This window comes from Ovis canadensis, chromosome 12, assembly GCF_042477335.2.
Source record: "Ovis canadensis isolate MfBH-ARS-UI-01 breed Bighorn chromosome 12, ARS-UI_OviCan_v2, whole genome shotgun sequence".
Classification (NCBI taxonomy): domain Eukaryota; kingdom Metazoa; phylum Chordata; class Mammalia; order Artiodactyla; family Bovidae; genus Ovis; species Ovis canadensis.
Window position 1 is genome coordinate 49528604 of NC_091256.1, and position 19255 is coordinate 49547858.

General features: G+C 39.3%; 1 protein-coding gene across 17 annotated transcripts in view; it reads left to right on the top strand.

Moving 5' to 3' along the window:
• The first annotated feature begins 655 nt into the window (after positions 1-655).
• PRRC2C (proline rich coiled-coil 2C) overlaps positions 656-19255 on the top strand; it is a 94876-nt gene continuing 76276 nt past the window's right edge. For 12 of the 17 annotated variants that reach the window (XM_069545626.1, XM_069545616.1, XM_069545632.1 and 9 more), the window contains exon 1: positions 683-934. The gene's annotated coding sequence lies outside the window, so the exon portion shown is untranslated. Of the gene's footprint in view, positions 935-19255 lie in introns of all 17 variants that reach the window. The other 5 variants (XM_069545619.1, XM_069545623.1, XM_069545630.1 and 2 more) reach the window with 3 other exon arrangements.

The window sequence follows — 19255 nt, forward strand, 5'->3', positions numbered from 1 at the left end:
TATAGAAAGGTGAACATAACATTTTTTAAAAAAAATCTGATGGCTCTAAACACTATTAATGTGTTTGCCATTACAAATAGTTCAAAATACATTTTAAAGTTTTTTTCCTATAAACATGCATATATGTGTGTTTTTAATGTGTGTTTTTATAGCATATTTATGGCATAAGCATATTATGGCTTAAGCATTTCCCTTATCTTTAGACATTACTCAAAATTTAATGGCTTCCAAATATTCCATAATATAAATATATCACAATGCATTTATCTCTATATCTTTATCAACACACAAGTATTGGTGTTATGAGTACTGAGTGTTGTGTTTGCACCTTTCTAGAAAATACCAACATATTGCCAAATATCAAGGTTAAATTTTATGCACAGCTTAATTTTAATTAAACTGTCAAACTGCTGTTTGAACCAAGTCACACAACTATCCAGCACCTACCAAGAGCGCTCACTTGTCTGAAGCATAACAACCTGTAACTGAGGTCTCTCCAAGTTTCTGGAAAGACCTCAGACAAAATCTTTACCCTGCAGCGCGAGCTCTAATCTTAGGAACTCCCCCCGTCCAGCAAGAGGCGCCGTAGCCTTCCGCCGGGGTTGGGCCGCCACGGAGTCCTCACGTGAGCCGGCCGTCTCCGCGCCGTAGGGGCGGTCTTGCGGGGATTCGCCTTACGCACGCCGCCGCATGACGTCGTACGTAGGGGCTGGCTAGCCGCCATCTTGTTTCTTTTTCTCGCTCGCTATCTCCCTCTCGGGCGGCAGCGAAAGTGCTTTGGCGGTTTGTCCACCCTGTAGCTTAGGCTTTCCGGGTCCTGTGGTCCTTCCAGCCGCCCCCTACCCCTGTTTCCCCCTTCCCTTTCCCCGTATCAGAACTCGGCGGAACCCCTCGAAGTGCGCAAACACACTCAGCTTGACACTCACCCTGGCGGGTAAGGAAAGCGAGGGCGTAGGAGCTGCGATCAAAGCGGTCCCCATCGGGGAGGGCTGGCGTGGGGCGGCCCGGGGCATGGGAGCGCAGCCCGACCCTGGTGCCCAGCGTCGGGGGAGCCGCGTGCAGTGGGGCCTTCGGGTCGGGCATCCCCTTTTTTCCTCGTTTACTACCGTCATCTCTGCTCCTGGGGGAGCCTCGGCCTCCTGCTCGGGGAGCGGGAAACCGGAGTCGGATCCGCCCCATGTGGTCTGCAGCGGGAGTTCCGGACCCGTCGGTCTCCTCCCACCCAGGCCTTAGCTCAGGCCCTGCAGGGGGATTACGCGTGTTGCAGGTTGAGGGAAGGGAGTTTTCCTTCCCGCAGGATAGACGGGTGCGCGTTTCCCAGACTGAAGGGCTCATGTAGGCCTTTTAATGCCTGCCTCTTCTTCGCGTTCAGTGGAGGGTGAAATTTGCAATGAGTCGTGTGCGGGAGAGACCGGGTTAAAGATCGGCTCGGTCAGGGGCTCTTGAGGGAATCAGCCTACTTCCGCTAGGGACGTGCTGCCCCCACTCCAGAGGCGGGTTCAGATAGCCTTTTCTCCCCTTAGGCCTCCATCCCCTAACCTGCAGGGTGAATCCCACCCTGCAGCTTCCTGGCTTTGAGAGAGAGCGTTAGTATTGGTTTTACGGTAAAGGCCCCACTTCAGGACTTGAAGAAAAAGGCATGGTGGGTGGGAGCGGGCAATAGGAATCCTGTTAAATTCTTCCTTTCCTCGAGGGGAATGTGTCTAATTCCTTTAAAGGGATGTATATTTGTTTTGACCCGATCTGAGATTCTTCTGAGGTTTCTGACATGCCTGATGTTTGCTGGCTTCTAAGGCTACCCGGATTTCCGCATTGACCGATCTTCAACCTAGGTCCATAGATTCATACCTCGCCAGGGTACTTTGAATTGTACAGTAGGCGGCTGTGCGGTAGGATTTTCATTTGTAATGCCCTCAGAAGAATCAGGATTCTTGATTTGAAGGCTTGATAGCTTACTGCTGCAGATAGAAATGATAGGATGATAACTTAAGCGCCCACCAAGTCCAACTCCAGCATTTGTTAAAAGTAGATTTAACCGCCCCTGTTGGTAATTAAGATGCTGCTCTGACTGGAGCCATTTTTAGGTGTGTGCCATCAGATGCACTGCAGCATCTTTTCTGGCCCCCCTCAGATGCATTGATCTCCTAAAAAGAGGAGGAATAGATTGAATTTGAGTTTCTACCATATAGTCAACTAATAATTCTCTCCTTTTCCGTAGTGGAATTTTCAGAATATAGACTTTTAATTTTACGTTTATATTTTGGTCGAGTGAGTTCTATATATGGTGGTTTTCCCACCTCCACTAGTTGACCTTTACTGAGCACAGAAATATGCTCTTTACAGACATTCTCTTTGTTAATCTTACAACAAGCCTTTGAGGAAGGTACTGTCATCATCCCCATTTTACAGATGAGGAAATGAAATTTGAGAAATTAAAGTGGTTTGACCAAGGTCACAGGGCAGTATTTGATGGTGCTGCATAGATTCAAACCCAGATTGTCTAAACAGAAAGGGGATGCTCTGAGCTATCAGGCTGTCTCCCTGTTCTTTGTAATTTTGTAAACTATAGTAACTAAATTAAGATACAGTATTATTAGCCTATTTTTTGTTTTGCTTGAGTCAGTATAGAAACATTGTTGCATGTTAAGGTTAAAGTGTTGCAAGATGTAGAAAATAGATTACAGCTATTCTGGGGATGGGGTAGAAGCTAATTTTTGTACTTTTTATGATTTAAAGGCCAATTGAGTAAAACTCTATGGTACAACATGAGTTTTAAATTCTGCTATATGGCCTGTATTGATAAAATATTTTCTCATCTGTAAACTGGAGATGATTATAATAACTCCTTCAAAGTCTTGTTATAGGATTATCATAGATAATGTATGGAAAGGGCTTATTGCTGTGCTCATACAAAGACATCAACTAGCAGTGGAAGGAAAATGGCAGGATAATGGTAGAAGAAAACACTCTCAGCAGAAGGTAACCTGTATATTTTCAGAATAGGGTATACCTTCTTTGAGAACTTAATAAATAGTCCCCCCCTTTTTTTAAAGATATTTTTAGACCTAAATATCTTTTTTACAAAACACTTGTGTGTTAGGTTTTGTTTCTTAAAGATTTCTTCATGTTCTGGAGTCAGTACACCTGGTATCAATATATTGGGCATGACTGAAAATACAGAAGTTCTGGTTCATCCCAATTCCTGTCTCTCCTCTACACTTACCCCTCTGTCTTTACTGGTAATATATCTTTGAAGACTAAATTATGTCCTCCAAGACTATATTAAGCCTCCAAGTGGTTTCCTCCCTCTGTCATCCCCCAAACACCACTTTAGTACGTAAGTCACTTGAGTAACTTGTGTTTCAGATTCTATTTATGCCGTATTTGTGTAAGGCAAGGATTGATCACTGATAAAATGTTAACATAAATTGGTATAGAACCCTATTCTTACTATGAAGGAGAGCCAAAAGTTGTGTCTGCTTGAATTATGACTGATATACCTTCAGTAGAGCAAAACTTGTCACTTTATGAACTGGCTAACCCCATGAAAACTTCTCAGTCTGTGTTAACTGTTGTTTAGAAGTCTTGAGAATTGATATGTTAGTTTTGAGTCATAACATTTAAAAATTCTCAGTAATGCCCTTGTTGCATCAGTCAGTACATCTTTTGGGGTAAAAGTGTTCTCTGGGGAGGCTAACTTACAGTAAACTTTTTATTGTGTATCTATCCACCACACCACCCTCCCCCCAGGCTAAATATAGTCTGACCTTTTTGCCAGTTATATTTCTAGTCATTATTTTGCTCTTGATTGACAGAATGCCTATCACATTTTGGGGCCTGTGTGTGAACATATTTGCTGGTAAATCAGAAGAAAGGCTGTTACTGAGTTTCAACAGTTGTCTGGTTGGCAGACACAAACGTTTATGTGGTTAGTCTGTACCTAGAGTTGAACACAAGATAGCAATGAAATTATTTCTGTCAGTGTAATATACTGATCCATATGTGGTAGTGCCAGGTGTTCTACATTAAAGAAGAGTAGGACATCATCAGCATTTGTGGAGCACTTCAAAACATTATTGGGTATTATTTACATAACATTATCTAGTAGTAGTCTGTTTACTTGTCTGTTCTGATACTAGTCTGTTTTCCCTTACTAGACAGTTTCTGTGTTCTTATCACTTTGTACAATAGTTGGCATATGCCTAGAGTTTATTATATGCTAATGAATGAGATTAGGAAACATAAAGATTAGACCCACAACTAAGGTTCAGCTGACAAATAGTGGGGCAAAAGAATACCCCATCATCCCCCCCCCCACCTTTATTTACCTATTGGAATCAAATGCTCTCAGGTAGTTTGTGTTTCTGTACTGTACATTGTGAGATTTACTTGCATCAGATTATCCTTCCTAATTTTTAGATTTATTCAACAAACATTACAGATTCTTTTAATTTTGTAAGGCACAGTGCATCAGAGGAAAATGGCTTTTGGTTCCTACCTCCAAGATGCTCACAGTCTTTAATATTAAAAGTTACTGCGTGATCTTTGGATTCATACTGGAAAATTAAAAATATACAGGCAGACAATGAAAATTTGGGCAGGAAATTCATATATGGAAAACTATCTCTAGTACAGGTCATGTCCAGCTGATGACAGGTAAAGGCGTGATGGCCGGAAGAGACGAACTGTAGTTATTACTATTCGGTGAACACTCACCATGCCAGGTACTGAACCAAGAGCACTTTGAGGTTTCTCTCAGTCCATACAGTAAGCCTACAATGTGGACTACTTTATTAACATGACCCAAGTAGAAAACTGGGATTTAAAGAGATCTAGTAATTTGTTCAAAGTTACTTAGCTAGTAAGTGAGGTTTGAATCATTGACCCAGGGCCTCAGTACTTAACTTGTATACTACATGAATTTCCCAATGGCCATTGTTTCCCAAACTTTGGTCATTTACAGTTTTTGCTTTATCTTCAAACCATCTGTCAACATTTTTCTTTAATTTGGCTCACTGTCTTTTAATCAAATGATTTTGGAAGAAAAATTTACATGATTATTTGGTGTTAGAGTTTTCCCTCAACATTAATTGAAGTAAACATGTAATTTTAAATATCCCTCTATGGACCACTTAAAACCATATAACATACCATCAGTAGTCATTTGTATTCCACCCTTTGGAACAGAACTGCTGTAAGAAATGAATACTGCATAGAATGAGGCAGCAGTTAGAATTAATGAAAGCCAGAAGTGATGAAAGTCTAGGAATAGATTCATCAAACAGGAAATAGTAGCACTGCAGGAGTAGAGATATAAATTAGAACCTTAACTACATACTTGGGTCAGCCATGACCAGGATAAACTGCAAGGTAGAATGGGTTTATTTAGACAGAGAAATGTAATAAGATGTCTAAGACAATCTATGGCAAGAGAAGGAGAACACTGATGAGTAACTTGTCACTACAGAAATCAGAGTGGAAGAGAAAAGTCTGAAAATTAGGTTTTGTTAGAGCCAAATGTAGCCAAGTTCAGAAAAATATGTGAAAACTGGCTCTTGACTTTGGCTTGAGTGATTGGTGGTGGACCCTAAGAGAATGTAGGTCAGGTAATGAGGTTGAAAGGTTAAGCATGGAGGAATTAGTAGTGAGACTTCTTAATTTTTAGGTAGGTTGAATATTCAAATAAGCTCTGGACTAGGAGTTTTAAAACCTAGGGTTAATCCTTTTGTCACTGTGTGCCAAAAGCTGTTAAACTTTTGGGGCAAGTGACTTGGCTTCTTCAAATTGTAGATACACTGTATTCATCTGGAAAATAAAGATAATACCTGTTTTCCCTATCATAGAGGATTGTTACAAAGATCACATTAAATGTGTTTCCTATGCTTTTTGAATGTAATCTTTGATATCACATGAGTCTTCCCTGATTGCTCAGACAGTAAAGAATCCACCTACAAGGTTGGAGACCCAGGTTTGATCCAGGTTGGAAAGATTCCCTGGAGAAGGGAACGGCTACCCACTCCAGTATTCTTGCCTGGAGAATTCCATGGACAGAAGAGCTTGGTGGGCTACAGTCCATGGGATCGCAGAGTCAGACACAACTGAGTGACTAACATGAGTCTTAATGACATTTAAAACAGAAAAACATGAAAAATAGAAATTGGAAGGCTTCCATTGAGGATATTCTCAATGAGACTGGAAGATCACCCCATAGGTGTATATGTAGTTAGAGAATGGGTGTTTACAGAAGTTAAAATTGATTTTCCTTCCTCATTCTTTCCTAATGTATAATCTGAAAGTGCAGGGCTGCTGGCTATGGTTGTACCATTTGTGTACTGCACAGAGATGCCAGGCTAAGGGAGGTAGCAAGGACTGAAATCCATCCATAATCTGCTTGCAGAGTCCTGTGCCCTGGGTAGGCCTCCTAGGGGAAGTTGTGCTTCCTCTTCTCCCTCCCAAGGCATCAACCCCCTCACCAAGAGGAGTACCTGTTTGTTCCCAGAGTTTTGTTTTCCTGTTTGCACAAAGGCCCTGTGAAGGCCAGTGCTCTGAAAGGCTCCTTAAGGAGAGATGTTAAAGATGCGTTTAGAACGTCAAAAACAATTGGGAGACTGGAGAAATGGTCTCTAGGAACAGAAAGCCTAGAACTTACTACCAAGATGGGTTAAATAGTTGCACAACAGCAAGTACAGAATTTCAGTTTATCTAGTATATTTTAAAGATGGGCACTGTCGCGTATTAAATATTTCTAGTAATTTGGGAACAGTATATTAAAATATACATAGATTATCACCTTTCAGAGAGGCAAGAGCATACGAGTAAAACTATACTTACTATTTAATCTTTTAAAAAAAACTAAATATTTTGGCTTTTCTTGACCTGTACTTTTAAGTAACTTAATGTTTGGTTCAAATTTTGTAGATCTTAACTGAAGAATATTACATGAAAAATTGCTTCTGAAATGGGACAGATAGAGGAATTTTGTTTCAAAAGCAGGGAAAGGATGTTATTGAAACAAAGCTTTTGACAGAGATATGGAAGGTTGGTTATACTGCTGTATAAGATTTAGATTAAGAAAAATTGGATTTTTCAGTGTACAGTTCTGTAAGCCTAGTGGGCTGCCATCTATGGGGTCGCACAGAGTCAGACACAACTGAAGCGACTTAGCAGCAGCAGCAGTTACATGTAGCTGCACAATACAGAATGTAGAAAGGTGAAATATCTCCCAGCTGTAGAATCAGAGTCTTCTGACATTTTGGAGACAAATTATCTCTCTTGAAGAAAGAACTGTTGACTATGGATTGAAAAGTCAAGAACAGCTTACATGTGCCGATTGCTTGAAATTCTGACCTCACCATAACCACCACCAACCCCGCCTCCACCCCCCCAATTTTTTTTCTTTGGTTGTGTTTGTCACAAACCTGAAAACAGTATAAAAATGGAAATAGAAAGAGCTGGGTAAGTTAACATGTCTCAAGACAGATCATTTTAATGGTGGAGGAATAGAGCCAGTGCTTGATGGGGAGGGATGCTAACCAATTTTCTAGACTTAAAAATTTAAACTTTAAATTCCAACCCATAAAGACAGCTTTTTAGTCATGAAAAGTTTTGAATGATTAATGATGTTGGATGACTATCTTATGAGAGTGGTTCTCTTTTTCTTCCATAATACCCAATATACTTATTCTTGCAAAAAAACAAAGTTGACTAAGAAATTATTTATGTTACTTTTTATTTATTACATGTGAGTTTGAAAGTGTTAAATTATCATTTATTAAACTCATTATTAAGTACTAGACACCATTTAACAGCTCTGTACACACTTAAGACTCACAACAGGCCAGAAGATGTAGCCCACAGATGGGGAAAGAAAAATTCAGAATTACATTTAATGACAGAAAATGCTTATGCCATAATATGTGTATGCCACAATTATGCTATAAAAATATCACCCAACTACTAAATGTTAGAGCTGAGATTTTAACTGAATCAGTTTTTAAGAGAAGTAATTGTGTAAATAGGAACAATTTTAAAATATTTCAGGTTGTCCAAAGAGTGCCCTGACAATCACCTTCCAGAGGAAGTGATAGGCACACACCTTCACTTTGCTGGTTTATAGTAGTTTATAGTACAGAAGATTTGATAGCTACATTTCTTTTCTGATTATTATTAGGGCTTTCTTGGCCCCAGAGTCTTAATTTTACGTTTCAGTTACTAAGAACAGCCTGAGTGCTTCTACCATTTTGATTAGAATGCCAACAGATATTTATATTACACTTTGTTTTTTAAAATGACAATTTTTAATGCTTTTGCTGTAGTGATATTGTAGTAGAGGCATTCAACATATGGCGATATTCTTAGCTTTACTATTATAGAAGCAGATGATCTTAAGAAATATTGGCTGTCACTCTTTGCTTTATTTTTTTAAATTTATTTTCTATCGAAATGTGGTTGGTTTACAATATTAATTTCAGGTGTACAGCACAGTGACTCAGTTATACATATATATTTTATGTATCTGTTAATCCCAAACTCCTAATTTTTGCCCCACCCCACCCCCAAACCCTTTTCTCATTGGGAATCCTGTTTGTTTTCTTTGTGAATCTACTTCTGTTGGGTAAGTCAGTTCATTTGTTATTTCCGTAGATTACACATATATGCAGTATCATATCCTTGTCTTTCTTGTCAGAGTTACTTAATATGATAATCTCTAGGCCCATCCATGTTGCTGCAAATAACGTTATGTCATTCTGACTTTAGAATTACTGGTTATGAGCCTCCCTGGTTGGCTCAGTGGTAAAGAATCTGTCCGCAGTTCAGGAGATGTGAGTTCTATCCCTGGGTCAGGAAGATCCCCTGGAGATGAAAATGGCAACCCACTCCAGTTTCTTGCCTGAGAAATCCTATGAACAGAAAGAGCCTGGTGGGCTACAGTTCATGGGGTCACAAAAGAGTTGGATACAATTTAGCGACTAAACAACAACAAAGTGATTATAACAATTAAAAATGAAAGTGACCATAGAACTTGACCAGTGCAGCTTCTCATTCAAAGCAGAAGTTACCTTTTAAAATATTTTTGATAAAGGCTTATGTTGCTTCTGCTTGAATGTATTTGGTGCCCAGGAAGATGCTGTAATTGACCTTTAACATTCATATTTTAAGATCTAAGTTTCCAAATCCCTGAACACCATAATAGTATTCAGACCTCTTCACTTTCTCTCAGCTTCCGTCATCTGCACCAGGATTTGGCTTTCCTTTCAGAGCTCTTCTTCCTCTCCCCGCCCGCGCCCCCCCCCCCCCACAGAAACAGTTATGTATCTCTTCACAAGAGTTACTGTTTCTCTAAAAACCAAAACAAGCCATGGGCATGGAACAACAGGAGAGAGAGAGAATATCTTAGGTTTATTTCCTAGAAGCACCCTTCTCTCACATACCTCATGGTATTGGACGCACATTTTGTGCCTCAGCAAAAATACGTATCACTTCATTTCACAGCTCTTTGGGTTGCTTGGCTAATGGTGAAAGTAGAGAATGAGTTTAAGATATAACTTGTTCCACCTGTGGATAAACTGAACAGAAAATTTTTCTTTTGTATCCAGTTTAGTTTGTTTTTATTGGTTATCTTAATGAAGACAAAAATTGAGCATAATACTCTATAAACAGTGTGATAAGCATAAGATTCAGTAGAACTGTCAAAGTTCCAGAGTTGTACATTAGATTTCTGTTAAAGTAGCAGTGTTTATAAAACAGTAGTATCACACTGCTCGCTGTTCACTAACTGTCCTTTTTGATATGAACAGACTAAATCTGTATTCTATATTTATGAAAGTCAGTTCTTGAAGTATGACTATATAGCTATTTATTAGATCCAGTTTAGTTCTACTCAACATTTGAAGATCTTTTTAAAATCTTGAGAGTCATTTTAATGCATTGTTACTTTTTCAGATGTATGTGTCGTATGTGGTGTCTACTTTCCAGGTCTTTATTGAGGTTTTTGACAAATAAGAAAGGACAGGGTCCAATATATTCATATTTCTGGTCCCATTAATTCATATTGACTGTTCAAATGTAAAATAATTTTCAGCCTCAAATATTCTGTGATTCTCATTTGTCTTGTATTTAAGGAGTACATAAAGATGAGTACTTTGATTAGTGTGTTTAAAGTCAAGCAACGAGGAGGGATTAATCAAAAGTAAGGTTTTTAGAAAGATAATATTTACAACATTGTAAATCAACTATATTCCAATGAAAGTTAATTTTAAAAAGAAAGGTAGAATTTTGTGATGGCTAGTTGACCTGGAACTCAAGAGTGGTGAATGTCTTGACTTCTTTACTTTAAATGGAAGATCAAGTTAAAATTTGAGTGATGAATGCTGTTTTCTGAAGTTATATATCAATCTTCTCTATCTTTGTTAGCTCCAGCTACCATGAGAAAAATACCATAAGCAAGGTGGCTTAAACAACAGAAATGTGTTTACCACAGTTCCGGAGGCTGGAGGTCCAAGACCAGGATGCCAGCATACCTAGGTTCTGGTGAAGTCTCCCTGGCTTGCACATGGCTGAATGCCTTCTAGCTGAGTCCTCACATGACTGAGAGAGAGCTCTAATAGTTCTTCCTCTTAGAAGAGTTCAGCTCAATCACTCAGTCATGTCTGACTCATTTTGACCCCATGGACTGCAGCATGCCAGGCTTCCCTGTCTGTCACCCACTCCTGGAGCTTGCTGAAAGTCATGTCCATCGAGTTGATGATGCCATCCAATCATCTCATCCTCTCTCATCCCTTTCTCCTCCTGCCTTCAATTTTTCCCAGCATCAGGGTCTTTTCCAGTGAATCAGTTCTTTGCATCAGGTGGCCAGAGTATTGGAGCTTCAGCTTCAATCCTTCCAATAAATATTCAGGGTTGATTTCCTTTAGGATTGACTGGTTTGATCTCCTTGCAGTCCAAGGACTCTCAAGAGTCTCCTCCAATACCAGAGCTCAAAAACATGAATTCTTCAGTGTTCAGCCTTGTTTGTGGTCCAACTCTCACATCCATACATGACTACTGGAAAAACCATAGCTTTGACTAGACAGACCTTTGTTGGTAAAGTAACATCTCTTTATTTATGTTGTGTAGGTTTGTCATAGCTTTTCTTCCAAGAAGCAAGCATCACTTAATTTCATGGCTGCAGTGATTTTTGGAGCCCAAGAAAATAAAGTCTATCACTCTTTCCTTTGTTTCCCCATCTATAGGCCATGAAGTGATGGGACTCAATGTCAGATCTTCGTTTTTTGAATGTTGAGTTTTAAGCCAGCTTTTTCACTCTCCTCTTTCACTTTCATCAAGAGGCTCTTTAGTTCCTCTTTGCTTTCTGTCATAAGGATGGTGTCATCTGCATCCCTGAGGTTATTGATATTTCTCCAGGCAATCTTGATTCCAGCTTGTACTTCATCCAGCCCGGCATTTCGCATGATGTACTCTGCATATAAGTTAAATAAGCAGGGTGACAATATACAGCCTTGATGTACTCCTTTCCCAGTTGGAAACCAGTCCATTGTTCCATGTCTGGTTCTGTCACTTCTCGACCTGCATACAGATTTCTCAGGAGGCAGGTAAGGTGGTCTGGGATTCCCTTCTCTTTAAGAATTTTCCAGTTTCTTGAGATCCACACAGTCAAAGGCTTTAGGGTAGTAGATGTTCTTCTGGAGTTCTTTTACTTTTTGTATGTTCCAACAGATGTTGGCAATTTGCTCTCTGGTTCCTCTATCTTTTCTAAATCCAGCTTGAACATCTGGAAGTTCTTGGTTCACATACTGTTGAAGCCTGGCTTGGAGAATTTTGAGCATTACTTTCTTAGCATGTGAGATGAGTGCAGTTGTGGGGTAGTTTGAACATTTGGCATTGCCTTTCTTTGGGATTGGAATGAAAACTGCCCTTTCCAGTCCTGTGGCCACTGCTGAGTTTTCCAAATTTGCTGGCATATTGAGTACAGCACTTACAGCACCATATTTCAGGATTTGAAATAGCTCTGCTGAAATTCCATCACCTTTACTAGTTTTGTTCGTAGTGATGCTTCCTAAGGTCCGCTTGACTTCACATTCCAGGATGTCTGGCTCAGGTGAGTGATCACACCTTTGTGATTATCTGGGTCATGAAGATCTTTCTTGTACAATTCTTCTGTGTATTCTTGCCACCTCTTAGTATCTTTTGCTTCTGTTAGGTCCATACCATTTCTGTCCTTAATTGTGCCCATCTTTGCATGAAATGTTCCCTTGGTATCTAATTTTCTTGAAGAGATCTCTAGTCTTTCCCATTCTACGTTTGTCCCATTCTAACCCACATATATGTATGTTCCCATTCTATAGTACTTACAAGAGTACTAATCCCATATGAGGCCCACTCTCATCACCTCAGTTAACCCTAGTTAACTCCCAAAGGTACCAGCTCCAAATACCTTATGTTAATTGGTGTTTAGGGCTTCACCATGTGAATTTTGGGGAGACAATTCAATTAGTCACCTCTCCTTTTACAGTCTATAGTGCATTGATTCTTATGCTTTTTGCGTTAATATACTTCAAAATGATGTTTCTGCAACAGTTGAAATACATTTGTTGATTGAGATATCACTGTCTTGTTGCTTTAACTTTTTATCCTTTATATTCAACTCTATTATAATACAGTGTTTTGATAATAAAAACTTGAATCTTTTAAAATCTCTTAACCTCAAATGATATTTATTATTACATGTTTGATGTTTATTTCTTCTGTAATGAAAATTGAGTTCTGATTTTCATATGGTGAGTTTCCCTTGGTTACTGGCTTTGACATCAAGTCATCACTTCCTACATTATGAGTTTTATTAAAGTTGTTTCTTTATTGATAAGTTTTGGTGACTTAGGCTTTGAGCTCTTATATCCAACCTGATATTTTTACATTCTCCATCTCTATAGCTCAGATTTAAGTAACAGCTTGGCTTCAAGAGACATTACCAAGTTAGAATGTATAGAACTTGGATCCCTCTTTATGTTGGAAATGGGAGACATAAATATCAAAGATTACTCAGGGTTTTAAACCAGAGGTTATCGGAAAAGGTTATGGTAAAATCAGGGAGAACATATTTTGGAAAGCAGATAAACATTTTTTGAAAACTTCTTTTAGGGGAGGGAGAATAATCTTAATCTCCCAAAAATGTTGTAAAAATAGTTCCAAGAGGGACTTGCCTGGCTAAGACTCCATATTCCCAATTCAGGAGATCTGGGTTTGATTCCTGGTCAGAGAACTGGATCCTCCATGCCTCAGTTAGGAGTCTACATGCGACCTAAAGATCCTCAGTGCCACAGTGAAAATCTCAAAGGTCCCACATGCTGCAGCTAGGACCTGGCGCAGTAAAATAAATATTTTTAAAAAACAGTACAAAGGATTTCCATATCTGTTCACCCCTAGTCCCTGTTAATGGTTTATTACTGGATCTGTTTTACCGTTTTCTGTGTTGCGCATGTGTATGCACTCAGTGCATATTACGTGTACTTAACTTCTAATGTCTTGATCTAAACCCTGTCATTACCTGTAAACTTAAATTCAAATGACAAGCTCCTATGCCTCCACTTTTCTCACGCAAATAGTACACTTTCTCCTGGGCTTTTGTTGTTGTTAAACGATCAAAGCAATCAGTAATAAACTTGATTCAGCAAGCATTAAATAATCACTATTGTTAAAGAGTTTTTAATTCAGTCTTGTTGAAATTTCCAGTCCCTTCTACCCTCCTTGTTTTTTCCCAACTTCTCTTCATTCTTGTGAAGTTTAGACTTTCTTGAAATGTTACTCTAATCATTCTGGCAGTATCCTTACCTCCCTTTTCTTTACACTTACCTGACACAACTCTAATTTCACATTCAGTCCAGCTGCTTACAAAGCCTCCCATTACTCCCCACTCCTAGACGTGCTGCTGAACGTTGTTGCTCAGTCGTGTCCAACTCATTGTGACCCTGTGGACTGCAGCAGCATGCCAGGCTTCCCTAGTCTTCACCATCTCCCAGAGTATGCTCAAACTCATGTCCATTGAGTTGGTGATGCCATCCAACTATCTCATTCTCTGTCGCGTCCCCTTCTCCTGCCTTCAATCTTTCCCAGTATCAGGGTCTTTTACAGCGAGTCAGCATCAGCTGGCCAAAGTATTGGAGCTTCAGCTTTAGAATCAGTCCTTCCAGTGAATATTCAAGGTTGATTTCCTTTAGGATTGACTAGTTTGATCTCCTTGTAGTCCAGGAGTCTCTCAGGACTCTTCACCGCCATTCCAAGGCATCAGTTCTTCAGCGCTCAGTCTTTTTTATTGTCCAGCTCTCACATCCATACGTGACTATTGAAAAAAACATACTTTGACTGTATGGTCCTTTATTGGCAAAGTAATGTCTCTGCTTTTAAATATGCTGTCTAGGTTTGTCATTGCTTTTCTTCCAAGGAGCAAGAGTCTTTAATTTCATGGCTGCAGTCAGTCCACAGTGATTTTGGAGCCCAAGAAAATACAGTCTCTCACTGTTTCCATTGTTTCTCCATCTGTTTGCCATGAAGTGATGCCATGATTGCAGTTTTTTGAATTTTGAGTTTTAAGCCAGGTTTTTTCATTGCTGCTAAGTCACTTCAGTCATGTCCGACTCTGTGCGACCCCATAGGTGGCAGCCCACCAGGCTCCCCCATCCCTGGGATTCTCTAAGCAAGAATACTGGAGTGGGTTGCCATTTTCTTCTCCATTTTTTCATTGTTAACAGTCTTCAAACCACAGTCTTGGGAATACTTGTGTCCCTGGTTTCCAGCTGCTTCTGCGTTTCAATGCCTCATTTTAATTGTTGATTTTCTTTCCTCCCAGTTCTTTGAACATCTTTTCCAGCCTTCTCAAACCTATACTCAGTTGGTGGAGATCAGCATGTCTCTTTCATTTGTTCCTAGTACTAATGGTAGATAATATAGTACACAAGTAAATGTTTTTGTGCTTGAGTGGGGAAATCAAACATTTTTAGTTTGTAATTCTGTCAATAAATTTAAGTGAGGATATTTTGTTTTATACACAATTAAAAAGCTTGATGGAAGGGTTTGGTTGGGAATTATACTTACTGAAGTAGTGAACAGTAGATAGATGGCCAAAGAGGAAAACACATAGAGAAGAGAAAGCTGACAAAACCAACTCTCCTGTATAGAGATAGGAAAAAAAATGATACAGGTGTCAGTTACAGGAACCAGTGAAAGTGGTTTACACATAAGGTCTTTATATTTGTATGTGATACATGACTATTATTAGTATATATTCTGCTTTTATTTGTTCAATAAAACATTTGTTAAATGCGTCCAGTGCGCTTCTCTGGAAATGTTTGCAGTTTCTTTTTAATGTTAAGCAAGTTAAATGAGTGGGACGTTGTGCTGTGTTTCCTAGAGAAACTAAACAATCACCATAAGAACAACGAGAGAAGAGAGGTAAACAGGTCTTGGATACCTAGACGCTCATGGAGGCCAGAAAGATTATAATTCCGTCCTTTAATTGAATTTTGCAGGTTGGTGATTTACAAAAGTATGGTGTTTGCCCCCCTAATATACTAGATTTTAAATATTACTTAATATTTTTGGTATGGAATACTTACAAATACTTTTGTAATTACAAATCAGTCACCTGAAGAAATTTTAGAAATGGTACCTAATCTCTTGATGTGTGGATATCCCTTAAGATTTTTTTCCCACAAATATTCAGCCTGCAATACCTATTCTTTCATGAAAACCATATTCGTGTTACTATTGTTTCATTCTTTTCATTTCAAAAGGTTGATCATTATATTATGGTAAACTGCTGCCTTTCAAATTTCCCTTAAGACCTTTTGAAAACAGACTGTTTGCTTTGAAAGCACTGACCTCCTTTTTTTTCCCGCTCTCCTCCATTTCTTCCTTTCATTTTAACTTTTTTTGGTTTTTGCTCAAAAAAGGTAACATATTCACTGTTCAAAATTTAGAAAATGTAGGTGCATGTTTTGCTACATCTAATTTCAGTGGGAAAAACAACTAGTTTCTTACCAGCTTTGCTCAGAGTCATAGAACTTTGAATTTAGATGTTCACTTTTTCTTTTGTTAAACAGAGAAAGAGGATATATTATTCACACAGCTTTGTTTTTGCAGACTGACCCTCAAATCATGATGATTTAGACTTTTAAGTACATAGTAGACAGGATAGTAACATTATATATATATAAATTTTTAAAATCAGTTTTATGTCCAGAAAATGCAAATATTTGTGGTTTATTATGTATAAGCCATATAAGATATGTATATATTTAATATAAATATGTATGTATATTTCTATTTTGGCCTCACTGTGCAGCTTATGGGAATCTTAGTTCCCTGACCAGGGATTGAACCCTGGCCACCACGGAACTAAAAACTATTCCTTATAGTATACAAATGATAAAAAGCTTTCAAAGGGATACAAAAGGGATACAAGTAGAGGATATAGTTCTTTGGTTTCTCATAACTGTCCATGTGTTTTTTTGAAATCTGAAGATAGCAAGTTTGAAGAGAGCATTCCTCTTGAGCAGACAGCTTCAAAAGTTTTTTTTTTCTTTAATTAGTAATTTATGTAAATTGTACCTTTTTGTTACTTAAGATGTGGATCTGCTGAATGCAGCCATGCATTTACTCAGAAATTGAGATTTTTTTTAAAATTATTATTTTCTCCTCGATTGGAGAAGGAAATGGCAACCCACTCCAGTATTTTTGCCTGGAGAATCCCCATGGACAGAGGAGCCTGGTGGGCTACAGTCCATAGGGTCGCAAAGAGTTGGACATGACTGAGCGACTTCATTTTCTTTCTTTCTTTTTTCTCCTCCATTGGCTCTTCATGGCATTTAGAACAAACACATGGGCGATATTCTTTATCTTAGCCTAAAATATTCTGCAAAATTTGACCTCTGTCTACCTGACTTCCTCTCCTGCCTTGTTTTCAAGATCAGAATTGCTTTGTTTTTCTGGTGGTGGTTCTCAACCATAGCTATCCTTTAGAGCCAAAGCCTTTGACTGTGTGGATCACAATAAACTGTGGAAAATTCTGAAAGAGATGGGAATACCAGACCACCTGACCTGCCTCTGGAGAAACCTATATGCAGGTCAGGAAGCAACAGTTAGAACTGGACATGAAACAACAGAGTGGTTTCAAATAGGAAAAGGAGTATGTCAAGGCTGTATATTGTCACCCTGCTTATGTAACTTCTATGCAGAGTACATCATGAGAAACGGTGGGCTGGAAGAAGCACAAGCTGGAATCAAGATTGCCGGGAGAAATATCAATAACCTCAGATATGCAGATGACACCACCCTTATGGCAGAAAGTGAAGAGGAACTAAAAAGCCTCTTGATGAAAGTGAAAGAGGAGAGGGAAAAAGTTGGCTTAAAGCTCAACATTCAGAAAACTTAAGATCATGGCATCTGGTCCCATCACTTCATGGGAAATAGGTGGGGAAACACTGTCAGGCTTTATTTTTTGGGGCTCCAAAATCACTGCAGATGGTGATTGCAGCCATGAAATTAAAAGACGCTTACTCGTTGGAAGGAAAGTTATGACCAACCTAGATAGCATATTCAAAAGCAGAGATAATACTTTGCCAACAAAGGTCCGTCCTGTCAAGTCTACGGTTTTTCCAGTGGTCATGAATGGATGTGAGAGTTGGACTGTGAAGAAGGCTGAGCGCCGAAGAATTGATGCTTTTGAACTGTGGTGTTTTGAACTTTTGGGAGTCCCTTGGACTGCAAGGAGATTCAACCAGTTCATTCTAAAGGAGAACCATCCTGGGTGTTCTTTGGAAAGAATGAAGCTAAAGCTGAAACTCCAGTACTTTGGCCACCTCATGCGAAGAATTGACTCATTGGAAAAGACTCTGATGCTGGGAGGGATTGGGGGCAGGAGGAGAAAGGGACGACAGAGGATGAGATGGCTGGATGGCATCACCGACTCGATGGACGTGAGTTTGAGTGAACTCTGGGAGTTGATAATGGACAGGGAAGCCTGGCGTGCTGGGATTCATGGGGGTCACAAAGAGTCAGACAAGACTGAGCGACTGAACTGAACTGAGAGACACTTGGGGAGCTTTTTGAAGAATGCCATTGTCAGACCTAGCCCCAGAAATCCTGATTTAACTGGTCTAGCACTGAGACCTGGACATATATTACCTTTCAAAATCTTCCCGAATAAGTCTGTGCAACCTACATTGAGAACCACAGATGGATTTTCTTAACTCATATCCCCTTGTGCATAGAGGTCTTTCAAACCTTCATCATCCTGTCTAAAGTCTCTTTCCTCTCTGCTGTCTCTTTACCCAGTTTTTTCACTTCCATGTTTTCATGTGCTTATTTATTACAAGTTCCATGAACACAGGGGCATCATGAGGAGTTGCTAATGGACGGGGAAACTTGGCATACTGCAGTCTGTGGGGTTGCAAATAGTTGGACACAACTGAGCAACTGAGCATTTAAAACATTTGGCAGTTTATTAGTTCTCAGCACATTTGTTATATAAGTGTTGAATGGATATTGTCACTGCAGCAATAGGGAGGTATTTCAGAAGACTTGTTTCTGTGTAACCTGTAGAGGGTTGCTTTGCTAAATTATATTTCAAGACTATACTAATTACTACATTAGGCTTTAAGAGAACGTAGGTTTCATTATTTTAGGTTTTAGTATCCAAGGGCAAGAGCACACAAGAGAGAAGATATGTTGTCCCTTGGATTCAGTGTTGTTGATGTGGGTTAGGTTCCCATGCCAGTGCTCAGAAGGAAGAGGCATTTCTCATTACCACACTTGCAAGCACCTTTTACGATATAGGGAGAAATAATGACAGTAGTGTTGTACCTAATGAACACAAAGTATTTTCATACATGTATTTGGATACTACTACTTTCTGAGTTTTATTTGTTGTGTAAACTACAAGGCAGATCAGAAGTCAAATGAACTCACCAGCTTCTTTTGCTTTCTTCCCCTGTGCATGCATGGTAAGTCGCTTCAGTCGTGTCCACCTCTCCACCAGAGTCCTTTGTCTATGATTTCTCCAGGCAGGAATACTGGAGTGGATTGCCATGTCCTCCTCCATGGGATCTTCCCAACCCAGGGATTGAACTCTCATCTCTTAGGCAGGTTCTTTACCATTAACATCACCTGGGAAGCTTCTTTCTTCCCCCATCTTCTCTAAATCTAGGCTTTCCACCTTACTTAATGTCTAGTTTTTCACGCTCATCTTTTTCCTTCTTGTTAG